The sequence below is a fragment of the Papio anubis genome, chromosome 5, assembly GCF_008728515.1.
Source record: "Papio anubis isolate 15944 chromosome 5, Panubis1.0, whole genome shotgun sequence".
Classification (NCBI taxonomy): Eukaryota; Metazoa; Chordata; class Mammalia; order Primates; family Cercopithecidae; genus Papio; species Papio anubis.
In genome coordinates, this window is record NC_044980.1 from 68906729 (window position 1) to 68920830 (window position 14102).

General features: G+C 41.8%; 1 pseudogene; it reads left to right on the forward strand.

Annotated features, from left to right (window-relative positions):
* Window positions 1–4881: 4881 nt before the first annotated feature.
* On the forward strand, window positions 4882–6512 carry LOC110743481 (annotated as a pseudogene).
* Window positions 6513–14102: the final 7590 nt, after the last annotated feature.

Here is a 14102-nt window from a genome sequence, read left to right on the forward strand (position 1 = left end):
TTTAGAAACTGTAAATTCTCTACAAATATAAGGTATTGTTCTGCCAACTGCATAGGGTTTAATAGTATCCTCCCAAACTCACATTCACTTGGAACCTCAGAATGTGACCTTATTCGGAAATAGGGTCTTTGTGCATGTAATTAGTTAAGATGAAGTCATACTGGATAGGGTGGGTCCTAAGTCCAATGTCTGATGTTCTCATAAGAGAAGAGGACTCTCATATACAGAGATGCATAGGAAAGAAGGTCGTGTGATGATGAGAGCAAAGAACACCAAGGACTCTGGCAATGACCAGAAGCTAGGAAAGGCATGGAGCAGAGGCATTCCCAGTAGATGACAGTAACAAGCCTCAATTGTGACAACTAAAAAAGGCTTCTCTCAGAGTCTTCAGAGAAAAACAATCCTGCTGACACCTTGATTTCAGACTTCTGGCCTCCAGAACTGTGAGAGAATAAATTTCTGCTACTTTAAGCCACTGGATTGGTGATAATTTGTTAAGGCAGTGCCAGGAAATTCTCTTACCTCTTTTGGAAGATAACTACTTTGTGTCCCACACTATGCTAAAACAGATATGAAGAATACAAAAGTTGATCAAGATGTATCCAAGGATGGGCAGGAGGTTTTTATGTCTGATTTTTTTTTTTTTTTTTTTTTGGCCTGATCATGGACATTTTTGACCAGCTTGTCTTATTTGGTTAGAATAGGTAAATGGGTTTCTAGAAGAAAAACTGGGTTGTTATGGATTAAGCTAATGGATGGATTATATATGTCAGGAGTCTACTTTAGTTGCAAGTAACCCCCCAAAATCAAATTCAAGTGAAATTTAACAGATATCGTTAGGTCTCTTTCTCCACATCTCAACTTTCTTTCTCTTTTTCTGCTGAGTTCAACTTCTCTTGTTGCAGATGGCTTCTCCATGGAAGCTTCCTTCCAGGGAGCCACAAGGAGCACAGATGCAGACAAGTCCAGTTTATTTTGTCCTCACTGGCACATCTTACAGCAGTGGTTCCTAACTAGGGTAAATTTTGCACCCTACCACCACGGAAATTTGGCAATGTCTAGAAATATTTTTGGTTGTCACAACTGGGATTTGTTGCTGGCATCTATTGGGAATGCTGCTGACCATCCTAGAATGTACAAGACAGCTCCCATAACAGACAGTTATCCAGAACAAAATGTCAAGAGGGCCAATACTGAGAAACTCTGTCTTAGAACATCTTTCCTGAAAGTGCTGGTGGAGATGTTTCAAGAGGACTCCAGTCTGCCAAGTTTTGGTCACGTGCCCAACCTTTAGCCAATCAAAGTGGCGAGAATAACAACCACTGGCCATATCATTGACCAGGTGTGGGGCCAAACGATCAACCCCTCAAGACCCCGTAGACGATGGGTTTTCTCTAAAGGGAAGAACACTTGGGAGGAAATGTGTGCTCACTACAAATTTGGTTTAAGGACAGGTGGAGGAGCTCAGACTCTTTTGACTAAATATTACTTATTACCTAAAGGAAGTGAGGCAATCTTGATCATGACTCAATTCTAAGGCAGCACTCTGAGGGCTCTATTATGTCTTCAGTAAATGTCTATTGGAGGTCTTGTCTGCGCCAGGTTCTGGGGCCAGGAAGGTGAACTTCACTGTCAGAGCTGAAGCTTGCAAGCTATAGAGCAGTGGAGGTGGGGGATATGGGGATATAAGCAAACACCCACACAAAACTGCTAAGAAAGAGAAGAGCCCATGAGAGAGAGTAATAAGAATGATGTATTTTGGGTAAATGGGAAACATCATAAGGCATAAGTAAGAGCAAAGGTGATAACTGTGGGTTTGTGCAGAAATGTCAGCTAGTGGCTACTGGTTGGGACTAAGGCTGTCTGTCCCTAACCTAGACAGATCCATTTTAAATAGTCATTGGTTTTGGAAAGCAGAGAGTTGGTTTATTTTTGTCTCTCTAATCTGATTCTGAGAAGACCATGAAAGAAAACAGAGAACGCAAAATACCTAAATTGTTCTAATTTAATAGAGGCTCAAAGGAAGACAGACTATTAAAAGTGCCTGAGGAAGTCTCGCCTAAAAACTGCAGCATGTGTCTGCAATAAGGTTTCAGAGCCCTGTCCCTGCACACACAGCTGTCTCTTCATAGGAGCACTAATAGGAGAGAGTGGATTTAACTGTGTGATGCTGTTGACCTTGGCCAGAGAATGCCAATGTTAGTTAGGAACAGGTCAGAGAGAGAACATGACTTAAAAAAAATTACAAGTTTCCCATTTAAAGTACATAATTCAATGGTTTTTAGTATATTCACAGATACATGCAACGATCATCACAATCAATCTTTAGATAATTTTCAACAACCACTATTGGCAGTAGCTCTTCTTTTTCCCCAACTCCCCAGCATTAGGTGACACCAGTCTGCTTTCTGTCTCTAGAATTTGCCTGTTCCAGACATATACAGATGGAGTCACACAATATGTGGCCTTTTGTGTCACATATTATGTGTCTTACCAGTCACATAGTATCTGACTTCTTTCACTTAGCATGCATTTTCAAGATCCATCCACACTGTAGTATATATCAATACGTCATTCCTTTTTATGGCTGAATAATATTCCATTATAGAGATGTACCACATTGTACTCATCCATTCATCAGTCAGGGACATTTGGGTTGTTTCCAGCAATGATTTTTATTAGTTTTATGTGCCAGGTGAGCAAGGGAAGGGATGAGGCCAAATCCGTCCCACGGTTGAGCTACCTGTAAGCCACTCTGGCCATATGGTAGGCAGGGGAGGGATGTCTTTCACTTGATGGTGGCTCAGGACTTGTTTGTACATTTCAATTGTCAGAAATGTCCCCTGCCCTTCTTCCATGGACATCTGGATTTGGTTATGCCAACTACTCAGCACCTTCTGCAACATCATTAGTTCCTGTGTTGTCCTTTCCTCTGACGCTGTAGATTTATCATTGTCAGTGGTTTTGGCTCCACCAGCCTCAAACAGTATCTCTTCAAATGCTAGATAACCTCTGCAGCAGTGCAGAGATTTGCAGCATAATCTTGTATAATAAACTCCTATGTAGTTGCCTCATTTTGCATTTAAAAACCTTTGGTATTCAACAGTGTCATTCAGTGTTAATGATTCCTATAGGCATCATACCTTACGATTTGAAAAATCACTTTGACATATTAACCCATTTAATTTTCATTTCTGTGCTGAGAGGTAAGAAGTTGAACATTACTGTCCTCACTTGGTGGAAAAGTTGAGACTCAGAAGCCTCGAGGAAGCCATAGCATTGGCTCCAGAATCCAGGTTTCCTGACAGATCCTCCATTCCTCTTTCCTAAGGGACCACACTGATTTCCACGGTGCCATGCAAACCACAGCAAAATGTGGCCAAATTGGTCTGCAAAAGACAACACCTGTGCATGTGTGTCAGGGTCCTGAATCCTTTTGCTATCCCAGTGGAGGGACACTGAAGCCTTATTCTTATTTGGAGATAGTACTGGTGTCTTTGTTCCTGCCTGCTTTTCCTCAGTACCACTTAGATATATTGAAAATGCCACTTAGCCTAAACCAGGGAGTTGAATGGGTTTTCACAATCTCAGTGACTAGCTAATTGTAGCTGCTGGGCACATGCTCTTATTTCTGTTGACGTACTGTAGGAGTGCCAGGACTGGAAAGTGTTGTCTGTGGGAAAGAGAGAGACACCAGCAAGAGGGGAGACAAGTGGGCTCAAGGTAGCGGAGGGAGGGTTTTGTTCTTGGTAGTGTTTTCTTTGTTTAACTATTGTGAAGTGGTAAAATTGTTTCTGATTTTCCATTTAACTGCTGTTGGAAAACCAGGAGAGCATGCATAGCATCAATACATGTTTGTCTTTCTCATTTTGACCTTTTGTTTTAACTCTTTTTTCTTGTAAGCTACTGTTAAATATGCAAACCAATTAGCCTATCTTTCATCTCTTTCATTTATCCTCCCAGCTTCCAAAATAACAGATGGTAAAATTGTACCTATTTTCCTATCCTCCTCACAAAAGACATAAAAATCACAAAAATTATACAATCACCACTCAGCAACTGAAATACCAAGATGTCAGGATGATCCATCCACAGACACAATAATAGCTGGTGTTTGACATAAGTTTGTCCTGCCCAGTAAATTCCATGTCAGTAAGATTATGCCCTATTGTTAGTTTCTGCATCCTCAGGCAGGGCTCACCCAGCATGGGGACTTCACAGAGCAGGCATTCCATAAATACTTGCGGGATGAGTGAATCAGTGCACATAGTAGGCTCAACAAACGTTTGATTGATTCCATCCACTTCTCTCCAGTTTAAAATAGTTTTATCACCAGGCGCAGTGGCTCAAGCCTGTAATCCCAGCACTTTGGGTGGCTGAAGCAGGTGAATTGCATGAGTTTGAGGCCAGCCTGGGTAATGTGGCGAAACCCCATCTCTACAAGAAATACAAAAATTAGTTTTCCATGGTCCTCACAGCCTGGTCAGCCAGTTGCTCCTCGTAGTCTTCCCAAAGGAGATCATTATTCCCTACAATGGCCTTCAGCTCCTCATGACCATCCCACTTGCTGCTGTAGATCTCCTACAGGGTTTCTGACACTCTTTTTGAACTTTCATGCATCACTTTAGCTGCACTAAGGAAGTTCTCAAGGTCCTTGTAGAGCTTGTGGTCTTCTGCCTGTTGTTGGTAGAAGTTGTTAGTGCTTTGTTCAAATCGTTCACCTTTGGTTTACTACTTGGCCCAGTTCAGTGATATTAAGGAGGGAATTGCCAAGCGGGGTTGAAAACTCGTGGATTATGATGGTGCCCGACATCACCTGGACTCAGTGCAGAATGCCAAGAAGAAAGATGAGGCCAAGACTTCCAAGACAGAGGAAGACTGTGTTTGAAGATCTGAACTAAGAACTACTAGAGGAGCTGCCTATTCTTTGTAATAGTCACATTGGCTACTATGTGACCATCTTCCAAAACATTTCCAACTTGAGGGATGTCTTCTACAGGGAAATGAGCAAGCTGAACCACAATCTCTAGGAGGTGATGAGCAAACTGGAGAAGCAACATTTCAATAAAGTGTTTGTGGTAAAGGGACTATCAAGCAGCAGCAGGCGCTCTTTAGTCATTTCTCCCCCGGTTCAAACATCTGTGGTCTCCAGTCCTCTTACCTCACCTACTAGTCCCTCTACACTTTCCTTGAAGAGTGAGAGTGAATCTGTCTCAACAACTGAAGATCTGGCACCTGATGCAGCCCAGGGGGAAGATAATTGTGAGATCAAGGAGCCCTTAGAAGATGAAGAAATAGAAAAGGAAGAATCTGAAGCAAGCTTCTCTGAGGAAGAAGAGCCTCTACCAGCCTGCAATAGCCCCACCCAGGCCCAGCCCTCGCCTACCATTGAGAGTGGCAAGTCCCAGGAGGAAGTTCTCCCTAGCTCCCCAGCTCCATCACCAGGCAGAGCCCTGAGTCCTTCAAGGCAGCCTGCATCATCTGCCACAGAAGTAGTCCTCCGAACTCGCACCACAAGTGAAGGATCTGAACAACCAAAGAAGAGAGCCTCTCTCCAGAGGACCTCAGCACCCCCTAGTAGGCCTCCTCCACCCAGAGACACTCCAAGCCCCAGGCCCTCCTCAGGGAACATACCCTCCAGCCCTCCAGCTTCTTGAGGGGATTCACCCACCAGCCCTAGGGTCTCCTTGGGGACTGAGACTCCAAGTCCTAGGACCTCCCTAGAGGTCTCTCCTAATCCAGAACCACCAGAGAAACCAGTAAGAACTCCTGAGGCCAAAGAAAATGAAAACATCCACAATCAGAACCCCGAAGAACTTTGCACTTTTCCCACCTTAATGACATCTCAGATTGCTTCAGAACCTGGAGAGACAAAGAAGATGGAAGATAAGGAAGAGGATAATAAGCTTGTCTTAGCTGACTCCTCAGAGGGCCAAGACCAGTTTAAAGTCTCCATGGTACCAGACAAGAGCAACTTCACAGCACCTGAACCTCAAGAAGAGGTACCTACCAGTGAAAATGCACAACTCTGAAGAGAAACTGCCAAGACTCCTCTTACCCCACACCTCCCCAAAGAAGCTCTTCAACCAGAGGGTATAGGTCAGAGGGACATAAGAGCCAGCAACCATCCCTGGGTTCTCAGTAGGAATGCTGGTGCTCTCTAAAGACCTGGCATTAATGGAGGTGGAGAAGCAGCCTTATGGGAGAGATGGAGGGAGGCAGGCTGGGGAGAAGAGAACACTAGACTCAGGGAATATTTAATTCAGGTTTTAGCATTACTAGAATAAGACTTTATACATTAAAGTGGAACTATAATCACTATAAAAAGCAAAAGCATCTATAGACAGACACTTGTCTATACAGAGACATAATCACACATACTAAGAGATAGTGAACAAATCTGTCTTTGACTTATGACCCATTTTGCAAAACTTAAAGCCAGAAGAACACATTTTCAGATTGCTAAAGTCTGATTCTGACAAAAAAAATATACAAAAATTAGCTGGGTGTGGTGGCAGGCACCTGTAGTTCCAGCTACTTGGGAGGCTGAGGTGGGAGGATCACTTGAGCCTGGGAGGTTGAGGCTGCAGTGGGATGGAGCGTTGTGCTCTAGCCTGCGTGACAGAGAGACTCTGTCTCAAAAAAACAAAAATAAAATAAAATAGTTTTTTTCTCTTTATTGAAATAGAAACTGCCCCCCCCAACTCTTGGCTGTAAAAAATGTCAAAAAATATGCATCTATTGGAGCAAGTATAACTAGTATGTAGGATAGGATCAGACGTGACCCCATTCTTGCTCTGACCTCATACCATTTCTCTAAATTTTACTTGGTATAAGGGTGGGGGACCCTTACATGAAAACTCTGGAAAGCCCTATTATGTTTCTTCTTATCCTTAGGTAACAGCTCATGAAGTAGAAGAGAGCAAACAAACCAAAACAGGTGATTGTTTTAAAGTCTTCCACAGAAAATTTCTGCAGAATTATTTCAGGATAAATCCAAAGTAAAGTACTTTTGCTTAACAGATTTTGGTCTATATCCTAAAATTACATTGCCCAAGAAGAAGACCAAGCCAGGTGAGTTGGAATAAACCTGGAATAGGCTAAACTCTTTGTTTTCCCAAATGGCAGGAGAGTGCATTTGATTTAGAATATGGTGGAAGCCATGAAGGCAAGAATCCAAGAATGGTCCTGATTCATGGCATAGTCAGTCCATACTAGGTTCCCCGTGAGGTAAACCATACCACAGGAATGGGCCAATGACGGATAAGGAGTCAGAGGCTTGGACCCAGCCTAGGAATCTAGTCCAAATGATAGTGCTTTCCAAATGATAGTGTCCTAACCAGCAGGGTAAAAGTGGGTTTGACCAGTGCGGAGGTCCCCAGGATCTGATCCGGCAAGTAGGATGTAAATTAGGAGTCTCTAGACATGGACCACACTTGAAATCAGGAAGATAACTGTATCATGCTTCTGAATATTCCATTGCATCTAGGGGAAAGGTCCAGCTCACACAGCATGGTATAAATTAGAGCAAGTTGAGTCTCAGGATCCCAGGCAGGTGAGCTCATAGAGGGTTTAATTCCAGGTGCTGGAAAGTGGGGAAATAATTTGAAAGCATTGAGAGAGTTAGGGATTAGGTAGACGTAGACAGTTTTAGAGTGGAAGGGGGTTGTATTTCTGAAAGTATGTAGAGGTCCAAGTTCACCGCATGTATATTGTGTGTAAGATGGCAAGACTAATTCCAGACCACATCTTGAGATAGGGATGCCTCTACTGAACTTTCTGGAGACTTCCTGGCTCCCAGAGTGCAGGTTGGTTGTGTTGAAAAGTAACTGGGGAGACCAGGACTGGTAAAACATTTCTTGGCCCTGTTTCAGAAATGGAGCTGTCAAAATGCAGCCCCTAAGGTGAACATTTGCAAAAGATTCTGGATTCTTCTCAAAAAGCTAGATTACTTGTCCAGGGCTTTTAGCCTACAAGTGAGGCTAAGCTATATTTTAGCCTTTGTATTGAAATGCAAAGTAGGGAAGAAATATTTTTATTGTGATAAAGATCATAGCTAGTCAGTAATCAAATAGGTCATAAATGAGAATTGTTAAAAAAAACCCACACACCTTAAACATTATCTTTTAACTTGAAATCTATACATGTATATTTATTCACCCATTTGCCAATGTGGGTCTAAGGTCTTTTCATTGAGCATGAATTGGCTAATCATGGCTCTGCATCATTTTCATGTGTAAACTAACCCCATATTGTTTTCTCTATGATTCCCAGTTTCATCTTTAAAGTACATTGAGGATTTAAAGCCTCCTGCAAAAACAAAAACAAAAACAAAACGTGAATGTAGAACTCTTCTAGAGTTCTTTTATAGTTGCCTTCCCCACACCTCATTCATTTAAACATTTACCAAATTTATTTTTCCTTCCAAAATATTCAACTTATATTTTTATTAACATAATTACTACTTTTTCACACCCATATTTTGTCAGTTTGAGTAATATTCAATCAAATTATATAATTATGATGAAGGGAACTAGCAAAACCAGGTTTGGGAGCAAACCCAGCTGAATCTTTAGTGAAAATACAACTCCACAGGTGGGAACAGAAGTACTAGGTTGTGTTCAGAAGCATGGCCTCCTAATCTGGAGAATTCAGCCTCCTACAAGTGTCAGTCAGCATTTGTTACAGAGGGAATGGAGAGTTGTTGTTAATTTTGTGAACTGGTTCAGTGGAGGTGTATTAAGAGGGTTCCAGCTGTACTGCTTAATAGGAGAGAGTACAATTAGCTGAAATTTTTGCTAATGTATATCCAAATCTAAATTTAATTTTGGGTACATATTATAATATAAAATTAATCTATCTTATAATGATAGTCAACAGGTAATGAGTGGTTTCTATTATTACAGCCTGAGCTAAATGCTTTACATGCAAACTTATGGATGTGATAATGCTATCCCCATTTTTATTAGTCTGTTCTCATGCTGCTGATAATGACATACCTGAGACTGGGCAATTTACAAAAGAAAGAGGTTTAATGGACTTACAGTTCCACATAGCTGGGGAGGTCTCACCATCATGGCGGAAGGTGAAAGGCACATGTCACGTGGTGGCAGACAAGAGAAGAAGAGCTTTTGCAGGGAAACTCCCCTTTTTAAAACCGTCAGATTTCTTGAGACTTACTCACTATCATGAGAATAGCATGGGAAAGATCTGCCTCCCTGATTCAATTACCTCCCACCAAGTTCCTCTTACAACACATGGGAATTGTGGGAGTTAAAATTCAAGATGAGATTTGGGTAGGGACACAGTCAAACCATATCACCATTTCACAAGTGAACACACTGAGGCATACAGAGGCTATTTCCCTTGCTTGAGGTCACACGTTCAGTGTGCCCATGCTCTTAACCCACATCTATTTGGTGCCTGAATTCATACTCCTAATTATGACACCATGCTGCTTCACGTTACAGCAATAAATGCAAAGGGAGCTGATGGGCAGAAGCTGCCAAACAATGAAGTAGGTAGGATTCCTTAAAACACTTTTTAGTAATTCCTTTTAAAGTTCAAGGTGATTGTTGAATCAATTAAGCTTTCTGGTTCTCAGAAACCTGGATTACACTTCAGGGAGACTTCATTGCCCTTAAAGAGGTATGACTGCCTAATATGTAGTTAGATACGAGGAAGCAACCCAGGTCACTGTAACAACTCAACATTCATTAAGCAGTTGACTATTGAAAGCGTGAAAATAAAAAGGATGTGGCTATTTCCAGAAGGAACATGCAGTCTCCCTACTCATGAGAACAGGATTTGTGGTCCACTTGGAGAGACAGGATTGTTCACTTGATGATAAACCATGGAGGGCAAGGAGTACAAAGTCCTCAATGAGTGATGCAGACAAGAAGCTCCAGGAATGGGTAGGTTAAGGCCAGGAATGTGGTCAAGATGCTTAATTAAAGGCTTGGGGCTTCATGTGGGCCTTGAAGAGGGGCAACTGGTCAGGGTGGGGGACATTCTGAGTAGGAGAAACAGAATGAATATAATTCCTGGGGTAGGAATATGCATCTGGGGCTCTTGCGTGCTTGCAAAAGGGGTCTTATCAAGGAGTGGAGAGAGACAGGTAGTATAGCACTAGCTCGTGGAAGAACTGGACTGTCAGGCTAAGGAATGGGAATATCTTTCAGGCAATAAAAAATTACTTATATCAGGGTCTGTGGTATTGTGTGATCTTATTTGACTTCTAATAAGAATGAAAAGACCTCCAGTCAACGCAGTTGTTTGGTGGCAAGTCAAAACGTTTTGAACATTGCAGAAGATGCTTCTTTTTCTCCTCCTCCTCCTCTTCTTCTTTCTCCCCCTCCCCCACTTCTCCTCCTTCTTCTGCTGCTCCTGCTCCTTCTCCTTCTTCTCTTTTCTGTTTTTTGTTCTGTTCTAAGACCCAGTGTCACTCTGTTGCCCAGTCTGGAGTGCAGTGGCACAATCACTGCAACCTCCGTCTCCCAGGTTCAAGTGATTCTCCCTCCCTCAGCCTCCAAGTAACTGGGATTACAGGTGCCCACCACCACATCTGGCTAATTTTTGTATTTTTAATAGAGACGGGATTTCACCACGCTGGTCAGGCTGGTCTCGAGCTCCTGATCTCAGGCCATTCACCCATCTTGGCCTCCCAAAGTGCTGGGGTTATAAGCATGAGCTACCATGCCCAGCCCCCCTCATCTTCTTTATCTCCAGCACTTACACCTTTCTGGGAGATTTTCCAGCCAGGGGATATGCTGTTCCCCCAGTGCCAGCCTTGGACAGGATGAAAGTACCTAGGAGTGATGTCCTGGGAGTAGCTCTCAGCCAACGGAGGTTGGCAGGTGCCTGGACAAATACCCCAACCTCCTCACCCCTCAGTGGAAGCAACTCTGCGTTGTGGATTCTCCACTGTCTCCAAATGTTCCCCAGAGAACTGAACCCTAGTTGCCAACAACAGGACTTGCTTGGTAACACAGCCTTTATTCACTGCCTTTCCTTCCCACTCCTCTACGGAGATTTCCTGGGATCACCTCCCAGTGAAACTATCTGCACTTTAATCTTTGTCTCAGGGTCTGCTTCTGGGAGAATCCAAATTAAGATAGTTATTTTTTAAAAATAGCAGACTCTTTTTTAACCAGCCCGCCACCAAACCTTTAAAAAACCCAAACGGCAAATTTGGCCTCTGGAAGCAGCATGAGTACCTGACAGGCGTGTGTAGCATTTTTTTTCTTTTTTCTTTTCTTTTCTTTTTTTTTTTTTTTTGAGACAGAGTTGCGCTCTCTCTCCCAGGCTGGAGTGCAGTGGCGCGGTCTTGGCTCACTGCAAGCTTCGCCTCCCGGGTTCACGCCATTCTCCTGCCTCAGCCTCCCGAGTAGCTGGGACTACAGGTGCCCGCCACCACGCCTGGCTAGTTTTTTTTTTGTATTTTTCGTAGAGACGGAGTTTCACTGTGTTAGCCAGGATGGTTTCGATCAGGCATGTGTAGCATTTTTATCTTCTCTGCCTATATATAATTTCTGACATGTACAAGTTAGGTTTAGCACCATATCCGAGTGAATTATGCTTGACACTCTGCTAAGGAAGAAAAAGAAGAGAAATAACAGTAAATAAGTATGGACCACAGAGCTGGCACAGAATCAGGCACTTTTCACATAGAATAATCTCATTTAAATCTCATAACCTTACAACATGGATGGAACTGGAGGTCATTATGTTAAGTGAAATAAGCCAGGCACAGAAAGGCAAATATTGGGTGTTTTGGGGATATAAAAATCAAAACAATTGAACTCATTGACATAGAGAGTTGAAGGATAGTTACCAGAGGCTAGGTAGGGTAGAGGGAGGGCTGGGGGAGGTGGGAATGGTTAATAGGTACCCCCCAAAAAAATAGTTAGAAAGAATGGATAACACCTACTATTTGAGACAATAGGGTGACTATAGTCAACAATAACTTAGTTGCACATTTTAAAATAACTTAAAGAGTGTAATTGGATTGTTTGTTACTCAAAGGATAAATGCTTGAGGAGACAGATACCTCATTCTCCATGATGTTATTATTTCACATTGCATGCCTTTATAAAAAAAACTCATGTACCCCATAAATATTTATACCTACTATGTACCCGCAAAAATTAAAAATAAAAATTTCATAACTTCTGAAGTAGAAGTTATTGCCTTATTTTTCAGCTGAAGATATTATTATACTATAAAGCCATGGAGGGTGAGGATTGTATTTTACCTGCCATTTTATCCAGTTTTCAGCACAAAGCCTGGCAAATAGTTAAACCCTAAGAAACATTTATTTGGTAAATGAACAAATAATATGTTAAGTAGCTTGTTTAAGATCACAGAACCAGTTATTTGCAGAGCTGGGATTGCACTACCTTGTGATACTCAAGGAAAAGTAACCTTCTATTGATTGTCCCAGGCAACACTACAACGCTTTGGTAAATACAACGACTACAGACAAATTTCTTTTTGGTGTGTCCAGAAGAAATAAACAGGGGCTTTCTATTCTTTTCTCTATATATTATGTAATTTATAGGCAATTGAACAGACTGGTAGTTGCATATGTATTTTTATTTCAATGACAATTTGGTGTGACTTTTTAATTTAGCAAATATTATATCTTCGTGAAAGATGTAGGCTCTAAGGGGGAAAAGCTCCAAGTTTAGAAATATGAGGAAGAACTTACTCATCACAAAGATTTCTGGCACAAAACAGACCTAATGATTTTCCTACTCTATGGCCCATGCCACTTGGGTGTGTGAGAAGCTCTAGTCTGTCCCTCATGAGTGGCTCTTCTTTGCACATCATCTACCACTCAGACTGTTGCTATTAATCAAAACAAAAAGGACTAACTCTTGGATGATGGAATTTTGGGAACTTGTGGTAGATAACAGGAGTGATAGATGTCCCAAGTGGAAGCAGAGGCCAGATAACAAGAGGGAAGAAGAGTTATGCCATAGAGTGGATATGCGGAAGAACAAGCATAATTCCTAAATCCATCATAACCAGCACATTTTTGTAACTGGAAACAAATGCACTTCTAATACGAACATGTTTCAGTTCACAGGGTAGTACATATATGAAGCGAGCTGTGAGATCTGATATTTGTTGCATAATGAGCTTATACTGCGTGCCTGATACCCTGAAAGTTTTAAACATGCCGGCAGAGTTCATGATTTCTTGACTTGGTAATTTTTTCCCTCATATCCAAATGGGATTCTCTCCAACTCCGAAGTTGTTGAATGGAACTGTAAGAATTTAAACTTGTGAGCCCAAGGCTTAGCATGGAATACTCTATTTGGATTGGTTTATTCTTTTTGCTCAACATGAGAAAAGTGTACAAGTTACTGATTGGATAGCATGATGATCCAGATTGTCTAAGGCAAGAAAGGCTGGATCAGAGAAAAAGACATCCTTTCTGCAGTACGGGTTGGTCACCAGGCCCTCCCCTATTGGTGTGTTTTAGATCCTCTGTGTTTCTGCTCTGGACAGTGTTTTTCTACCTTACGCTTCTGTTTACTTATTTGCTGCTTTTGCTTTGTGATGAGAATAAAAATTGTCTATACAGTTGACTGTTTTCATCAATATAACTTTACTACTGAACACAGTTCTTCCCCAGGAAGATAAAAATTGCAAATAATATTATTGCTTATTCCAGTAACTTCCCCAAAGAACTATGAACTCTTCTATAGAATGCATCCTAAACCAGTTCATACCCAAGACTCTTTGAACTCGTTCTCTTAAAATTCTCACCTAGCTGTCTGCAACAATCCTAAACTATTTTATCATAACCCTACCCTCATCCTGATTAAGCTCCTCTCCATCATCAAAAGAACCCATCTTAAACCACACTTCGAAATGTCAATCAGTATCCTGACTTTGTTAATAAGACTTTGTAGACATTCTTTCTTAGTAGATGAACAATACACTCAGCTTTGTCTTATCCACAGGCTGTTGTAGTGATATTTTGGGGAGCAAGCATTGAATTTGACAATTGTGTACTGCATTCTCATTGTCTTTCTGCTTCAGTACTCTTTACTCTCTGCCCAATTCTATATTTCAAACCCCCAATTCCCAAA